This window comes from Epinephelus moara, chromosome 5 (genome assembly GCF_006386435.1).
Source record: "Epinephelus moara isolate mb chromosome 5, YSFRI_EMoa_1.0, whole genome shotgun sequence".
In the NCBI taxonomy this organism is placed as follows: domain Eukaryota; kingdom Metazoa; phylum Chordata; class Actinopteri; order Perciformes; family Serranidae; genus Epinephelus; species Epinephelus moara.
This window is the reverse complement of record NC_065510.1, coordinates 1,017,077-1,032,620: the sequence shown is the minus strand read 5'-3', so window position 1 is coordinate 1,032,620 and position 15,544 is coordinate 1,017,077. Positions and strand designations below refer to the sequence as shown.

General features: G+C 40.9%; 1 protein-coding gene across 1 annotated transcript in view; it reads left to right on the top strand.

The window, feature by feature from the left end:
• The window catches only part of LOC126390465 (hemicentin-2-like), a 93,045-nt gene that overhangs the window by 20,181 nt on the left and 57,320 nt on the right, over window positions 1–15,544 (top strand). The window lies entirely within an intron of this gene.

Sequence of the window (15,544 nt, the reverse complement as noted above, 5' to 3'; positions counted from 1 at the left end):
CACATTTTTCTAGTCGGACTATGTTTACAAGCACAAGAGTTCAGCGAGCCACCAAAGGACTGCCCTGCGGATTTACTATTGGTTCTGCAACATGGAGAGTTTATTTAAACTCTGAAATTGTATCCGCCCATCTAAACACAAAATCAGGGAAAGTCATCAGTCTGTAGTTAAGCAAAGCGTCTAAAGGCAGTTGTTGCTAATGCTGGAATATCAACTCTCGCTGCAGGATTCTTCGCCATTGAATCAGGCTTTCACCAAAGGGACATGCATGTGCATATGTAGAACAGCCGATAGTAACGCCCTCTCTCTGAAGTGACCTGTGATTTGCCAAGTCTCCTGTCACAGGCTAGATGTTCTGAAGTCTGAAACAGAGCCAAGACGAAGTGCAGAAGTCTAGTTTTTCTCTTACTCAATTACTACAAAATAAAACTGCCTACCCCAGCTTTAAAAAAAGTTATCAAAGTATATGGCAAACCCTCTATGTAAATGCTGACCCTGGTGTGTGGTGTCACAGACGGATTTTGTAAAGCTTGAGTTTCCGAACAAAGTGATATCCACAACATGTCTGTTTAATAAAATCAGTCAACAGAGGAACTGAATAAAAAGCTACATCGATTACAGTTTCCTCTCTGTCTAGAAACATGACAAGTTCAAGTCACATGTATTTAGATACCTAATATGCCTCAAAGGGCTTTATAGTGTGCACAGCATTCAGCAGCCTCTGTCCTGAGACCCTCGATTCAGATAAGGAAAAACCCACTTTTGACACTTATGAACAAATATCGAAAAAGAAGCCCGAGCCAGACAACCTCCTCTCCACCTTGACGTCACTGTTACTGCAGAATGCAACTTCCCTGAGTGTGCGAGCGACTGACCACAATCGGTAAGTTTATTTTTAGCACACAATCCCACACAGAAACAATTCAAAGTGCCTTACAGTGATGCAACAGTAAAGACTATATATATATTGTGCTGCAGGTTGTATTGTTATGACCTAGTTTAGTCACCGGCTTTTGTCCCATAGGTTTTTTTTCCCAAGCTCTTTTTAATATTATTCATACGTAGTTTGCATAATAACAAATTAGTTGTGTCCTTTCACCTTACCTGACATCATGCATGTTAATAATATACTGTAAAGAGGAACATGGGCGGACTGTTTGTGGTCAGTAGGCAGAAGCCAGAGATCAGGGTGTTGACAGAAGAGAGTTATCCATCAAGACAAACACATCTCTCCCTCCTGGTTTACTTCTTGTGTACAGTATTCACCTGATGATGTTTTATCGTCTCTGAAGCCAGATATAGAGACGAGAGGAGCAGCTATGGGTTTAACAACAGCAGCTGGTAGATTTGTCGTCTTCCTTCTCTCTGTTTCAGGTACTGTGAATCTACATTTACATTGTAGGTCATTTAGCACCTAACTGAAACATATTCTATGAGGGGGTTTGTTTTTACCTCAGATTCAACCTGTGATATCATTCATGTCTTTAAAAGCTTTCATCCAGTCCACACTCTGCCTCTCTGAACAAGACATCTTGTGTTTGTGTTTCTCTCCCATTTTTATTTTAATGTCACTATTTAGCACACAGTGGTTTTATTATTGCAATAGCTTAAGTCCTCAGATTTCACTCTTGCATATTTTTGTGTGCTTTTTTGTATATTTTAAGACAGCAAGGGCAGTGGGGTGACAGACAATCAATGTGCTGTGGTTTTCTATGGTGCGATTCCACATGAATGAACACAACACCCTAAGTTGAGTGTTGCAGAATGAATCAGTCTTGACAAGTGAATGCAACACTCTGCTCAAAACCCAGGAATTTAATTTCCCTTGTGAAAAAATTTCATGTCATGCTGCACTGTGAAGTTACACCATGGAAAACCTCCGATATCTTAACTGTATGAAGTATCTACAGTCAGCAAAACTACTCTTAAAATATGTGCCAGGTTTCCATCCAAACGTAGTGCACATGTAAAAAAAAATGCACAACGAGATGATTATTGCACTTTTGTTTGGTTCCATTTTGCTTATTTTGACGCACAAACTTGATCACCACTGTTTTTTTTTTTTTAACTTTTGGCTTTTCCACATTTTGCACGCATATATTGAAAGTGTGTATAAGAACAAATGGATGTCCTTGGAGTCCTTGATCGCTGTCTCCCGTACTTTAGCAAGTGGATCATAAAAAGTGTTATGGGAAGAACGTTAAAAATACAAACCCATTGGATGGTAGGAAAGCTAAATGAAGCAAAGCAACAAAACACATGATATTCTCCCACCAAGAAAGAAAAGTTCCATTACAGTTAACACAAAGGATGAGTTACAAGGGGCCCAATGGCAAATTATTGCCCCGAGAGCCCTAATGGGTTAATCCAGACATGGTTGCAGCACTGCAGTCGGTGAGGGAGGAAGACTTCCTGCACCATCTTTAATTGAACATAGTTTGTATTTACTTCAAAGGGACAGATTGGATTTTTGAAGTGGGTTGTATGGGTTACTTATCCATACAGTAGCCAGTGTATTCGCACAGTAGATGTCAGTCAGCACGCCCTAATTTTGGAGAAACAGGCAGGAGTGCCAACACGGAAGTGAAACAATCTACCGCTGTGGTGGGGGGTTGGCAACATTTTAGCCGCCTAAAAAAAATCAATATCAGTTTATGTGTGTGCTATATTGAGAGTGTTATCACCACCTTACCTCCTCGTCAGGCAGCCTGTTTCGAAGGGGGAAGTCATTAATAGCTTCAGTTCCCCCTTGTATGGTCTCGTCAAAGCCACCAGACATCATTGAGAAAAGCAGTAATTTTAGCTTGCTGAACATGGAGGCTTCTGGTCGACCGCTACTTTGATCAGTTGGTTATTTTTTGTTATTGTGTGACTTTGGTGAATGTGAAGTAACCCTTTTAAACTTCAAAGTCACACAATAACACAAACAAAATAACTGATGTGATGCAGCTCCTGTGTACAACAACGGTAAACCACTGCTTTTCTCAATGGAGTTTGGCTTTGAAGAGAACGATATAAATGCTTCATTTTCTCGTTGGAAATCACTGTCTGATGTCTGCATACACTTTAACTCATAGTGACTATTCTACACTGACACTGACACATACTGTCTATAGATAAGAACCCCATACAACCCCACTTCAAAAATTTGAACTATCCCTTTAATGGCAGACACCTTTTCTCTTGTTCTGACTTTGTCTTTTTCTCCACATACTAAGTCACTAAGACTTGCTGCCATCAAACTTTTGACATTCTTCTCATCAAATTTTATGAGCCACTCAAGGACTGAAATGTCCAAATTATGGGAGATGCTGGTCCAATGATAAACAGTATGAAGAAGTGTCAAGACGGCACAAATATCTCTTTACTGTGTTGGAGAATGAACCAGCCTGCATGTGTGAGGTGGCTTCCTAAAAAGTTAAAGCCCAAAAGGATGGTGCTGTGCAAAAAGTATTTGAGAGAAATGCTTATGGAGACCTCACAGAATAATTTTTACAACCACTTTTTTTCTATTATTTAGACGTGAGTGTCCGCTATTTTTAACCTGACTTTTCTTTTATCTTTTATTATTACACGCTGACAGACTATTATTTAGTCTGTCATCAACAGTAATTTGCCTTTTCATTATCTGCATAATGACTATACACACCTCACCGTTGTACATGTCTCTGCAGTTTCCTCTTACACAAATTCACAGCCTGACCACAGCGTCAACACGCTGACTAAATACAAGCAGAAACTTTCTAACAATTCATGATCTGTCCCTTATCAAATCAGCAAGGTGAATTAGGGGCACAGGTCCAGTACTTTCATGTTCCTCCACTGCACCTTCAGACTGTTTGTTGTCCCCGTGCACAGAGATTAACTACAGAAAGAATGTGCACTTTTTCCACTGTTCCTCGGTACTGTAAGTTCAAACAGTGTTTCACTAAGCAAACACTTTTGCTCAATGTAACATTTGCTTAATGCAAAACAACAGCATGAAAGTCATGACCTTTATTTTTATTTCCCCTTTCAACAGGACATGGTAAAGAGAAAGAAGGAAGTAGACATGCAAATAAACAGAGATGAACATGATGCAGAATAAGTCTGTTTTTTTTTTGTTTTTTTTTAAATTATTATTATTATTATTATTAATGGCCTGCCTGACTTAAAACAAACACGCCCAAAACATTAACGTGTGTCTCTTATGTTTATTTGAACTGTTTTTATTTGGAGTTTCCATAACAAAAGACCACAATAAACACAATACAGACAATAACAACATGACCTTANCCATAAAATATAAAATAACTTAAAAGGTCTTAGGTAGGGGTGGGGGGTCAGGAGCTATCCTAAATTGCTAGAGGGGAATTCTTTCTCTAAGTAATCCAGGAATGGTTGCCACATCTTAAAGAATTTCCGAGTGGAGCCATGTATGGTAAACTTAAACTTTTCCAGCTTAAGGTGGGACATAACACTCTTAACCCAATGTGTGTGAGACGGAGGTGTAGTCGCCTTCCACCTGAGAAGGATGAGACGTCGAGCTAGGAGGGAAGAGAAGGCTATAGCGCATGTCTCTTATGTTTAACAACACAAATGCTTTGAATTATAAAATAAATCTTCTGCTGCATGGATTTAGATTTTTTTCATGCCAGTTGCGAGTCCGATGATGTTACAGAGGTGCAAAGCAGTACTACTCAAGTTTTACAAATGTAAGAGTGTAGTTTCACTACCAAACATTAAAACTTTCTATCAATCCCATATAAATTGGTCTCCATTACAACAGGGCTGCCTGCTTGAAGATGTGTCTTAAACTGGTGATGGCTCTTCCTGAGTGATGACGTTTAAAAGCAGCGAGCTGATTCACGGCTAAAGTCCCCTCTTACTAATGTTGTATGTGTTTTTTCATCACACAGCCGGGCAGGTAGAAGAAGTTTACCTGTTGGAGGTGAGCTGTTTGCATAGGTGCAGTAAGAGCCTGTTGTCTGCAGGTCTTTGTCAACATCTCACTGTGGCTGTTTCTGCTTTTACTCTTCCTCCCTGCTGTATTATTAGACTTGCCTGTATTGAAGAAAAGCCGCTGACAAAGTTCCAGTACTTCAGTCATCAATCAATCAATCAATCAATCAATCAATCAATCGATTTTATTTATGAAACCCAATATCACAAATCACAATTTGGGCTTTACAGCATACGACATCCCTCTGTCCTTAGGACCCTCGCTTCAGTAATAACACAGTTCATTTTCTTATTTAGGAAATATCATTAAGGTGGCACAGTGGTACAGTGGTTAGCATCGTCGCCTCACAGCAAGAAGGTTCCTGATTTTAACCCTGGGTCAGGGCTGTTTGAAGACACTCTGGGGGCCCCAGGCAAGAAGCACCTTGGACTTTGAATTTATCCCACAGTAGTGGTACCGTGAGGTACCGTAGTACTACAGTACTCCAACAATGCTAGCGCGGGTGGCAACCAATCATGCGGGACATGGTCTCAATTTGCGTGACGCGTGAAGTGAGACAGAAATGCTGTGCAGTCCCGCACAATGCGGGACGTCTGGTCACCCTACTTAGCCACTCGCAAGCAGCAGCTAGTAGGGGGCCCCATTAGGGGGGATTCCAACGTGTTGTCGTTGTTGCAGTGTCCATAGGGGTTCCATCATATTGCCATTGATATGGACCAATGTCAGCCGTCTCTGGGGGCCCCCTTCCGGCTCCGGGCCCTAGGCAATTGCCTAGTTTGCCTGTCCGGTTGCGACGGCCCTGCCCTGGGTGGGGTTTTCAAATCCTAGGATGGGGGAGCCCTTTTGTGCAGAGTTTGCATGTTCTCCCCGTGTCAGCGTGGGTTTCCTCCAGGTGCTCCAGCTTCCTCCCACAGTCCAAAGACATGCAGGTTAATTGGTGACTCTAAATTGTCCGTAGGTGTGAATGTGAGTGTGAATGGTTGTCTGTCTCTATGTGTCAGCCCTGTGATAGTCTGGTGACCTGTCCAGGGTGAACCCTGCCTCTCACACAGTGTCAGCTGGGATAGGCTCAGCCAAGGCCTGGGTGATACTATTCTCTGAGACAGAGCTGCACATATATATTGATATATATGATTACATATTAAAGCAGGACGAGTAGGTACAATAACATTTACAATAATTTGGCTGGCACTACACCATTGTGGAAGTTTAAGAAGTAGTCTCATGGCATCATTATAGGCCACATTAAGTCTTCGCATGTTGCTTTTCCTATAGGAGCACCATTAGTGGGCAGTAGACAGCAGAGTGCAAAATGCTTCATTGGTTGCACCTATTTGCACCTTACTGTTTATTTTGTTCTATGTTTTGCACCTTATTGATGGCTAGTTTTTATATTTTGAACCTTACTGTGAGCCAGCTCTTATATGTGTCCTTTTATGGAAACTGTTTTACCCATTATATCCAGATATCAGCCAGTGATGGGTTGGAAATATTCAAAGTAATAGAGCCAAAATTCTCTGTGTGGTCAAAACTAAAATTAGACTTAGCAGGCAATTAAATGTAAAATCAAGTTTTATACAAATGCATTTTGAAAGTGTCATTAAAAAATAGTTTTCCCCATGTTTTTTTTTTTTTTATTTGCATGAGGGATGGATATGTTTTGCTTGACAGAGAAATTTTGAAAGAAAAATGTACCAAAAATGTTTTAAAACCCTTAAATGATGTAATTTCTTCTTACTGGCGTCTTTTTGTGCAGAAAAATATTGGTGTGACAGGGTGGAACATAAAACTTAGGGACACATAAATCATACTATTTTCACCAAAAAGGTTTTTTTTTTAATTTCCTTTAATGCTCCGTAAACAAAACCTCCAAGATTTATGTAGTTACTGAGTATTGAATATGAGATATGGTCAGAATGGGAATACGAAAATGACTATAGTTGAACAGAACACAGTTGAAAATATTTTAAAAATGTATTTTTATTTTATTTTTTATTTTTTTCAGTTTTATTTTACTTAATGTTAAAGTACCTGGATTAATGTTCTTACCCACTGAAAACAATATTGGCAGTTTTTTTCCCTTTAAATCTTTGGGACCCAAACTCATGGAGTAATTCAGAGGCAGCGTCTAACATCATGAGTAAACCCCAAATAATAAAGTCCTATCAGACATCTAAACTTTATTCAGAAAGGAGAACAAGCCAGACATGCACAGAGTAAAGTTAAGTTTCACACCTCACAAACAAACAGTAGTCTGTTTGAACTAAGGAACATGATACAGACATTATGCTAACATCTCTGTTGATGATGCTGGTTGGAGCTGTTATTTATTTTGGGGAATGTAGTTCAGTTTTCCAGCAGGTTTAAAACATGAAGCACTTCCACAAAATTTAAACTCTGTCCTCTGTTCATGAATCTGATTGTGGTTTCTGTTGTGCTCTGTCTTACAGGGGTACGGGGTCAATGGAGAGTGACTTATGCTCCTACTCGGGTCTGTGCCACCAAAGGATCAACAGTGGAAATGCACTGCACCTATACGTACCCATCACCTCATACAGTAGTTAGGGCATTCTGGTTTACTAAATCAGATGAAGTCCCTTTGGACAGCGACTCAGACTACACAGGCCGTGTGGAATATGATTGTTATGAGAACAACTGCACTCTGAGAATCACAAACCTGACCGGGCGCGACTCAGCTCAGTACTATTTCAGGTTCACAACACGAACCGAGGCTTATACTGGTTCAGCTGGAGTCACTTTGTCTGTCACAGGTAACATAAAGGTGTATTTATTTTGTTTCAAATGTTGAGCATGTTACAAACATCGTACGTGTGTGTGTGTGTGTGTGTATTAGCTTATGTGTGTGTTGACAGCTAACTTTGAGGAGATTCAGCATAGTATTACTTCAAATTAAAAACACTATGATTTTAACGCAGGAATAGCTGAGTGCATGCCAAAATTAATTGGAAATCCTTTAAAGTGAGTCATTTCACTTAGAGGTCCAGTGTTTAAGATTAAGGGTGATTTAGTGGAATCTAGCAGCAAGGACTGCAGATTGCAACCAGCTGAAAGTTTTCCAGGTTAAATTTCCTTCCGTGTTTATTGTTTATGAGGTTTTTACCAGGAGCTGAATTTATCTGCAGAGGTCTCTTCCTCCATAAAACAAACGGACCTGGTGATTTAAACTGGTAAAAACACTGAATAAAGCAGTTTAACATTATATAATCTGTGTTTTTCCAACACTGCTCATCGCGAAGGGGCTGCTAACTACGCAAAAACGTGAATAGATCTATCTTGAGCCAGTGTTTGAACAGAAAGGAATAGAAAAGAATGTCTTTAATGTCGCTGTACATGTACAACAAAGATGAATGCAACCTCATCAGTGCTAATATAAGTAAAAAAAAAGATAAAAACAATAACTATATAGTGAAAAGGTAAAGTAAACAGTAATGAATATTTCACTTAAAAAGCACACTGCAAAACACACATGCAGGGGATCTAGCCCTTGTATTGCAATCAAGCATTTTTCCATAGTCTCAGTGCATTCATTTATCGGGCTCAGCGACATCGGTAAGAAGGTCACTGTTGATGTCAGGTGTTTTGTGCTGGAAGGACAAAGGGTGTTTGACTAATAAATGTAGGAGCTAAGGCTTTGACTTACAGCTCTCTAACCTGGCCTGACCGGACTGATGCGCTTGCCTTGGTTTGATGCCATGCATCCCTTTGTTGTGATGTGTGTTGCGTTCAGAAAAAGGATCTGCAGGCCTTGGTTGCAGAAAGTCCATTTCTTTATTTCCATCGCACAGAACTTTCAGTGCTACCAACAAATCCTCCACGCCACAGCGGAGCCTTTATTGCCTGTATTGCTAAGGCCCAAGACACCAGTGCAGCGACACCCAGGGATGGGCAGTATTTCTATTACTTGTATTTAAAATATGTATTTCAATTACATTTGAATATTTTGTAATTTGTATTTGATAAGGCCGATTAAAAGCAAATGTAATTTGTAACTCAAAAAACGTCCTCCACGAATCAAAAAACAAAAATAATAGCCGGCACATTCTTATAATATCGGATGTAACAATATTTTTCACTTTAAAAAAAAAAAAAAAAAAAAAGTTTTTTTTTAAAACTTAAAAATAACATATTGCTACTATCACGCCATTAATGGATAAATCATGGTTGTTCTTTCTGGTATAGTTACTCATGGTCTCTAGTTGCAGTATGCAAATTTTGAGCATTTTTGGTCAAGGACTTTTTGAGTTATTCACGAAAAGCTTTGTGGACCAATCGACCGACCGACCGACCGACCGACAGACCTACAGAGCTGCGGGTCGCTGCTAAAAAGAAAATGAACAAAAGGATTTTCTGTATTTGAAAATACAAAATATTTTATTTTGATACATTTATTTGAGGGGTATTATGTATCAAAATACATTTTGATGTATTTTTGCCCATCTCTGGTGACACCCAGTGTACACATGGTGACTACAATTAATGTCTGGTTGGTTAAAGAACATATTTGGCTCTTACATTGGTAGATGAGGACCTGCTTCCTATGTAGACATAAACGGCTCATTCTTAGGTAACAAAAACACAACAGTTCTTACTTTCAGGGGATTAAAAACTAAAGAAATTATATTCCATTGGCAATCTATTCTGCTGTATGCTACACACTGGACCTTTAAAATAGGGCCTAAAAACATTGTACAACAAGAAAGAAATGTACTCGACAAGATGTCAGAGCTGATTTCCAATCAGTAAAATGTAGCTCTTTATTGATATAAAATGTACCAATGTATCCCCCTAAATCCTACACACCGGACCTTGAAAAGCATAAATGTGAACCTCAAAGTGATGCTGGATAAAACGTCAGGGGGTCATCAAAGTCAGTGGTGTCGTCCTCTGAGGAGTGTGCATGTTTGTGCAGCATTTCATGGTGATCCATCGATATATTTCAGCCTGAATAAAAATTGTGGACTGACCAACACTGCTGACTAAGTAATGTAGAACAAATTTATATGAAACTGATTTTGATAATATGATCTGAAGTACTTTGGTAATCCAATAAAGTATTTCTGATTCTGATTCTGATTCTGATTCAATCAAACTTCAGGTCAACCATATGTTTTAGTTACTAGACTCCCTATGTATTTATTTAGTGTGAGGTTTTTTGAGGTGTGTTTCTATTAACCGATGACTCTGTGTACTCCTCACATATCCAGAACTCCAGCTGCTCGTGAACGAGATAAAGGTCAAGCCATCTAATACTGAGGCAAAACTGAAGTGTCAGACAACCTGCACACCTCTTTCTTTTGTCTGGTTCAAGAATGGACAGGAAGTTCCTGAACAAACCAATTCATATTCAGGCTTTTTAGTTCCTGGAGACAACATCTCCTGTGCTTTGAAGGGACATGAGGATTACCGCTCTCCTACACTGTGTGAGTTCACTTCACTGTGTCATAAACAAAATGTCAATCTCTGGCCCAAGGTAACGATTGTGGGTGTCCATCAATCAAAGTTGATTGCCCACTTTATTTAATATGATTCAAATTTAATGATTCTGACCTTTTCGGTCAGTCAACCTTTATGCAAACTGTTGGTCATTTATACATGAGCTTCCACTGTAAAAGATTGTGCTCATCTTTTAAACATGGATGTTTTTTCTTCCAGATGCTGTAAAGTTTCCCTCTGTGTCAGTGAGTCCCTCTGGCGATATAATGGAGGGCAGTTCAGTGAACCTGACCTGTAGCAGTGATGCTAACATAGAAGCTAAGTACACCTGGTACAAGAATGACACATACCTGTATACTCTCAGTGAAGAACCACAGCTCGTCTTTAGCTCCATCCAGTCCTCTGACTCTGGACTGTATTACTGTGCAGCTGAGAACAAGCTGGGGAGGAGGACAACTGAATACTTTATTGACGTGAAATGTGAGTAAAAACCTTATTTTAAAAAACAAATATTACACATAGCAAATAGTTTACTTGCTAACAGATATGTATGGGAAATATAGTTAAGTGGACAAATGTATTTTTAACTAAAACACAGCTAGAAATCTTTGACACATGTCATTCATAGCTGGACTTCAAATGGTATTAACTTGTCTGTAGGCTACTGTTCAACAAAGTAGGATATATCGTCAAACACAATTTAAATAGACAAAATAAAGCATTTAACTGCCTGCCTACTTAGTTATAGTAGAAGCACAAATATCAAGGAAAAATAACCAAATGATATTAATAATTTTATTTATAAGAGCGCCTTTCAAGTCCCCAAAGGACATTTTACAAAACCAGATGAGACGGTAAGTACATAATAAAAGATAACGACAAACAACAATGATAACAAAGAACAAAAATAGTTCCTGGTTCGATCCCGGGTGCAGGAGCCCTTCTGTGCGGAGTTGGCATGTTCTCCCTGTGTCAGCGTGGGTTTCCTCCAGGTGCTCCAGCTTCCTCCCACAGTCCAAAGACATGCAGGTTAATTGGTGACACTAAATTGTCCGTAGGTGTGAATGTGAGTGTGAATGGTTGTCTGTCTCTATGTGTCAGCCCTGTGATAGTCTGGCGACCTGTCCAGGGTGTACCCTGCCTCTCACCCAGTGACAGCTGGGATAGGCTCCAGCCCCCCCGCGACCCTCAACAGGAAAAGTGGTTAGAAAATGGATGGATGGAAGAACAAAAATAATGAAATGCAAATACAGATGAAAGGAAATCCACAAAATGGGGCAGGCAAAACAATGTGCCTCTGAAACAGTCCCTCCTGGCTCCCTTACAGTTAAGATGGAGGTGAGGATAAAAATGGGGACTAAGTCATCTCATAACATGCCTAACTTCAGTGGATCATAACATAGCAGGTATGTAATTAATTTTTGTTCATGTAATTGTTCAAATAAGTCTAAACTTTTCTATGGATATCAGAGTTTGAGCCATGACAAAGGTCAAAATGTGGCCTGCATCAGACAGTACAGCTGGTTGTTTCAGCCGAGCCGAATTCCATAAAAATTATGGCCCCTATCTTCCGGTGAGGAGGAGTGAGGAGTCAGCACTAATGACACAATAAAACAGTCAATAAAACAGGATTTTCAACAGTTGTGAATCACTGCAAACACAACAGGTCCTAAATCATACAGTCACAACAGACGGAAACACACACTCAACCATGCACACATACAGTAAGACCAAAAGCATGATTTCCTCCAGGTGTGGACGGATTGTGAGACAATGAGCCCCTGGGTGCAGACATGCAGAAGTCCCCAACACCTCTCTTACACAGGAGCAAGACACACTTTGTTAAGCCTCTGTTGTTGGTTTGTGTCTCTGTTTACTGTGTCTCTTTGTGGTTGTTTCATGTTTCTTTGTGGTCATTTTGAGTCTCCCCTGGTCAGCACGTGTGTCCTTGTGTGACATTTTGCAAGTGCAGGCCAAGGGGACCACTGACACTTTGGGCCTCTGGGCCTGTGTCCTGCAGGCCCAAATCCTTCCATGCCTTCAGGCGTACGCCCAGCAGACATAAAATGCTTGAGTTTTTGAGGCAGTATGTGGCTACACTTCTGAGTAGCTGTGTTACATGCATGAGGGACAGTACAAGTCACTGTTGACATCCAGATTTGCCCTGCTGCTTGTTGCTGTTGTGACATAACTGTTTAAATATGTGTGGCACTAAAGCAACGCATCCTGCTTTAATAGTAAATTGATGTTCCCACATCTCCTCCAGATGCTCCAAAGCTTCTCTCTGTGTCAGTGAGTCCCTCTGGTGAGATAGTGGAGGGCAGTTCAGTGAATCTGACCTGTATCAGTGATGCTAACCCAGCAGCTAACTATACCTGGTACAAGAACAACCAAACACTGCTTCAAGGACCAGAAGGCATCTATCAGTTCAGCTCCATCAGCTCTGAGGACAGAGGGACCTACCACTGCAAGTCTGAGAATCAGTATGGAGGGATCAACTCTTCATCTCTGTATTTAGATGTGCAGTGTAAGTCATGTGATTAATAAGTCTACTGTATTCCTTGTGATGCAAAAAGTCTGTCTATATCACGCATGCTAATATTTAATGATCAGCCACAACATTAAAACTATTGACAGGTAAAATAAATAACAATGATCATTTCGTTCCTGAGCAGTATTCTGCTGGGAAACNCAATGATCATTTCGTTCCTGAGCAGTATTCTGCTGGGAAACCATGGGTCCATGCATTCATGTGGATGCCATATGACATGCACCACCCATCCAAATCCTGTTGCAGACCAAGTTTCCATCCCTCACAGCAACGGCACACCATGACGGCATCGGCAGCAGGACAGTGCTCAATGCCACACTGCAGAACTGCTCAGGGACGAAACAAAGAACATGATAGAGACCTCAAGGCACGAACATGGCTTCCAAATTCTCCAGGTCCCAATCAGGGCAGACTCTGATCCGTCATACCTGTCGAGGCATGGACACAGGACCTCTGGGGGGGTTATTGGGTGTCTGGCACCAGAGCAATAGCAGTAGATCCTTTGAGACCTGCATGCTGTGAGGTGTGGTACCGGCACATCCCAGACACTGATGCTTGATCAGATTGGAATCTGGTGACTTTGGAGGCCAAGTCAGTGCCTTAAACTCTTTGGTGACTTTGGAGGCCAAGTCAGTGCCTTAAACTCTTTGTCATGTTCCTTGGGTCATTCCTGAGCAGTTTTGTGGTGTGGCTTGGTGCATTGGGTCATTCCTGAGCAGTTTTGTGGTGTGGCTTGGTGCATTGTGCTGATGGCGTCGGGAAGTGCTGCTGCCATGAGGGGGTGCACTTTGTCTGCAGTGGTGTTTGGGTGGGCCATGAGGGGGTGCACTTTGTCTGCAGTGGTGTTTGGGTGGGTGGAGCATGTCAAGTGGCATCAACATGAACTCCAGGACCCAAAGTTTCCAAACAGAATATTGTGGGCACCCAGTAGCTCATCAAGTAGCTGGGCAGGCATCTCATGTGCAAAGGCGATGTCCTTGCCACAGGGGCCACAGATTCGACCTCAGCCCGTGGCCCTTAGCAGCATGTCATCGCATGATTCTCTCTCCCCTTTTCATGTTCAAACTGTCCTGTCAAATAAAGGGAAAAGCCAAAAATTAATCTTAAAAAAAGAATATTTGACTGTAACAAGAATTATCTGTGTAACTAACGTCACCTGTCAGTGGTTTGAAAGTTGCGGTTGATTGTTGTAATTAAAATGTTTCTCTAAATACTTTCCTTCAGATGCTCCAAAGCTTCCCGCTGTGGCAGTGTGTCCCTCTGCTGAGATAGTTGAGGGCAGTTCAGTGAACCTGATCTGTAGCAGTGATGCTAACCCAGCAGCTAAGTACACCTGGTACAAGGAGAAAGAAGACTCACCAAAAGCATCAGGACAGATCCTCGTCATCACTGACTTCAGAGCTGAACACAGTGGGAATTATTACTGTGAAGCCCAGAACAGCAGAGGACGTCATCGCTTCACCATACATCTGACTGTTGTGGCAGGTAAGTCTTACGATTGCATCTGAACTCTTGAAGTTCTTTCTTATGATTTGTTATTAGCCTTTTTTTTTCCCTATGAGACCAGTGGGAGCAATCATCATATAACCCCCCTGTTTTTATTAGATTCCTACTTCACAGAAGAATGTAAACTAATAATGGCTGGTACTTTAAGTGCTTTGTCAGTCTGTGGCATACTCATCTTTGTGTTGCTGTGCATGAGGTGAGCAAAAAATCAATGTTTATTGAAACACTGAAAATTCACGAGTCATAACGCACGTTCAGTTCTTCGGTTAATTTATTTTTCAATCTTTCTTCCAACCAGGAAAAAGAGGGCCTCTAAGCAACCAGCTCAGCCTCCAGGAAAACCAGATAACAGTGCACAGGTGAGATCACTGTACAAAGGAGCATTCCACATTTCACACAGCTCACACAGCTGTAAAAGTGAACTTGTAGTCAGTGTTAACTTGACTTTATGCTGATGACACTCAGCTTTACGTGGCCATGTGTCCTGATGACACTGGACCAATTGACTCACATTTTAACTGCATTTTAGATATAAAGGCCTGGATGTCACTGAAGTTTTACAGCTTAACCAGGACAAGACAGAAGTACTGATCATTGGTTCAAAGGTTCAGAGAGAGAAACTGACCTCTAAACTAAATACATTTGGTCTAAACCCAGGTCAAGAGGCAAGAAATCTAGGAGTGACATTTGACTCTGATCTTAATTTTAAGCCACATATACGCTGTGTCACAAAAACAGCTTTTTATCATTAAAAAAAAATTTCCAAAGTGAGTTTCTCTCTCTGACCAACACGGAGAGACTAATGCACGCTTTTATAACTAGCAGGCTAGACTACTGTAATGCTGTCCTTTCTGATCTACCCAAGAATACAATTAATCAGCTGCAACTGATTCAAAACTCTGCAGCATGAGTTCTTACTCAGACCTAGTCTCGCCACCAGACAATCAGAGATCTCCGCCTTCTGATAGTCTGGGGACACTCCTTTCTAAAGTGTGTTTAACACACCGGCGAAAACGGCCGGCAACAAAGCAATGCCTCTTGCATTTTTGAAAAGGACACGCCTTCTCGGAAATGTGCGCTCCCCCTTTTCT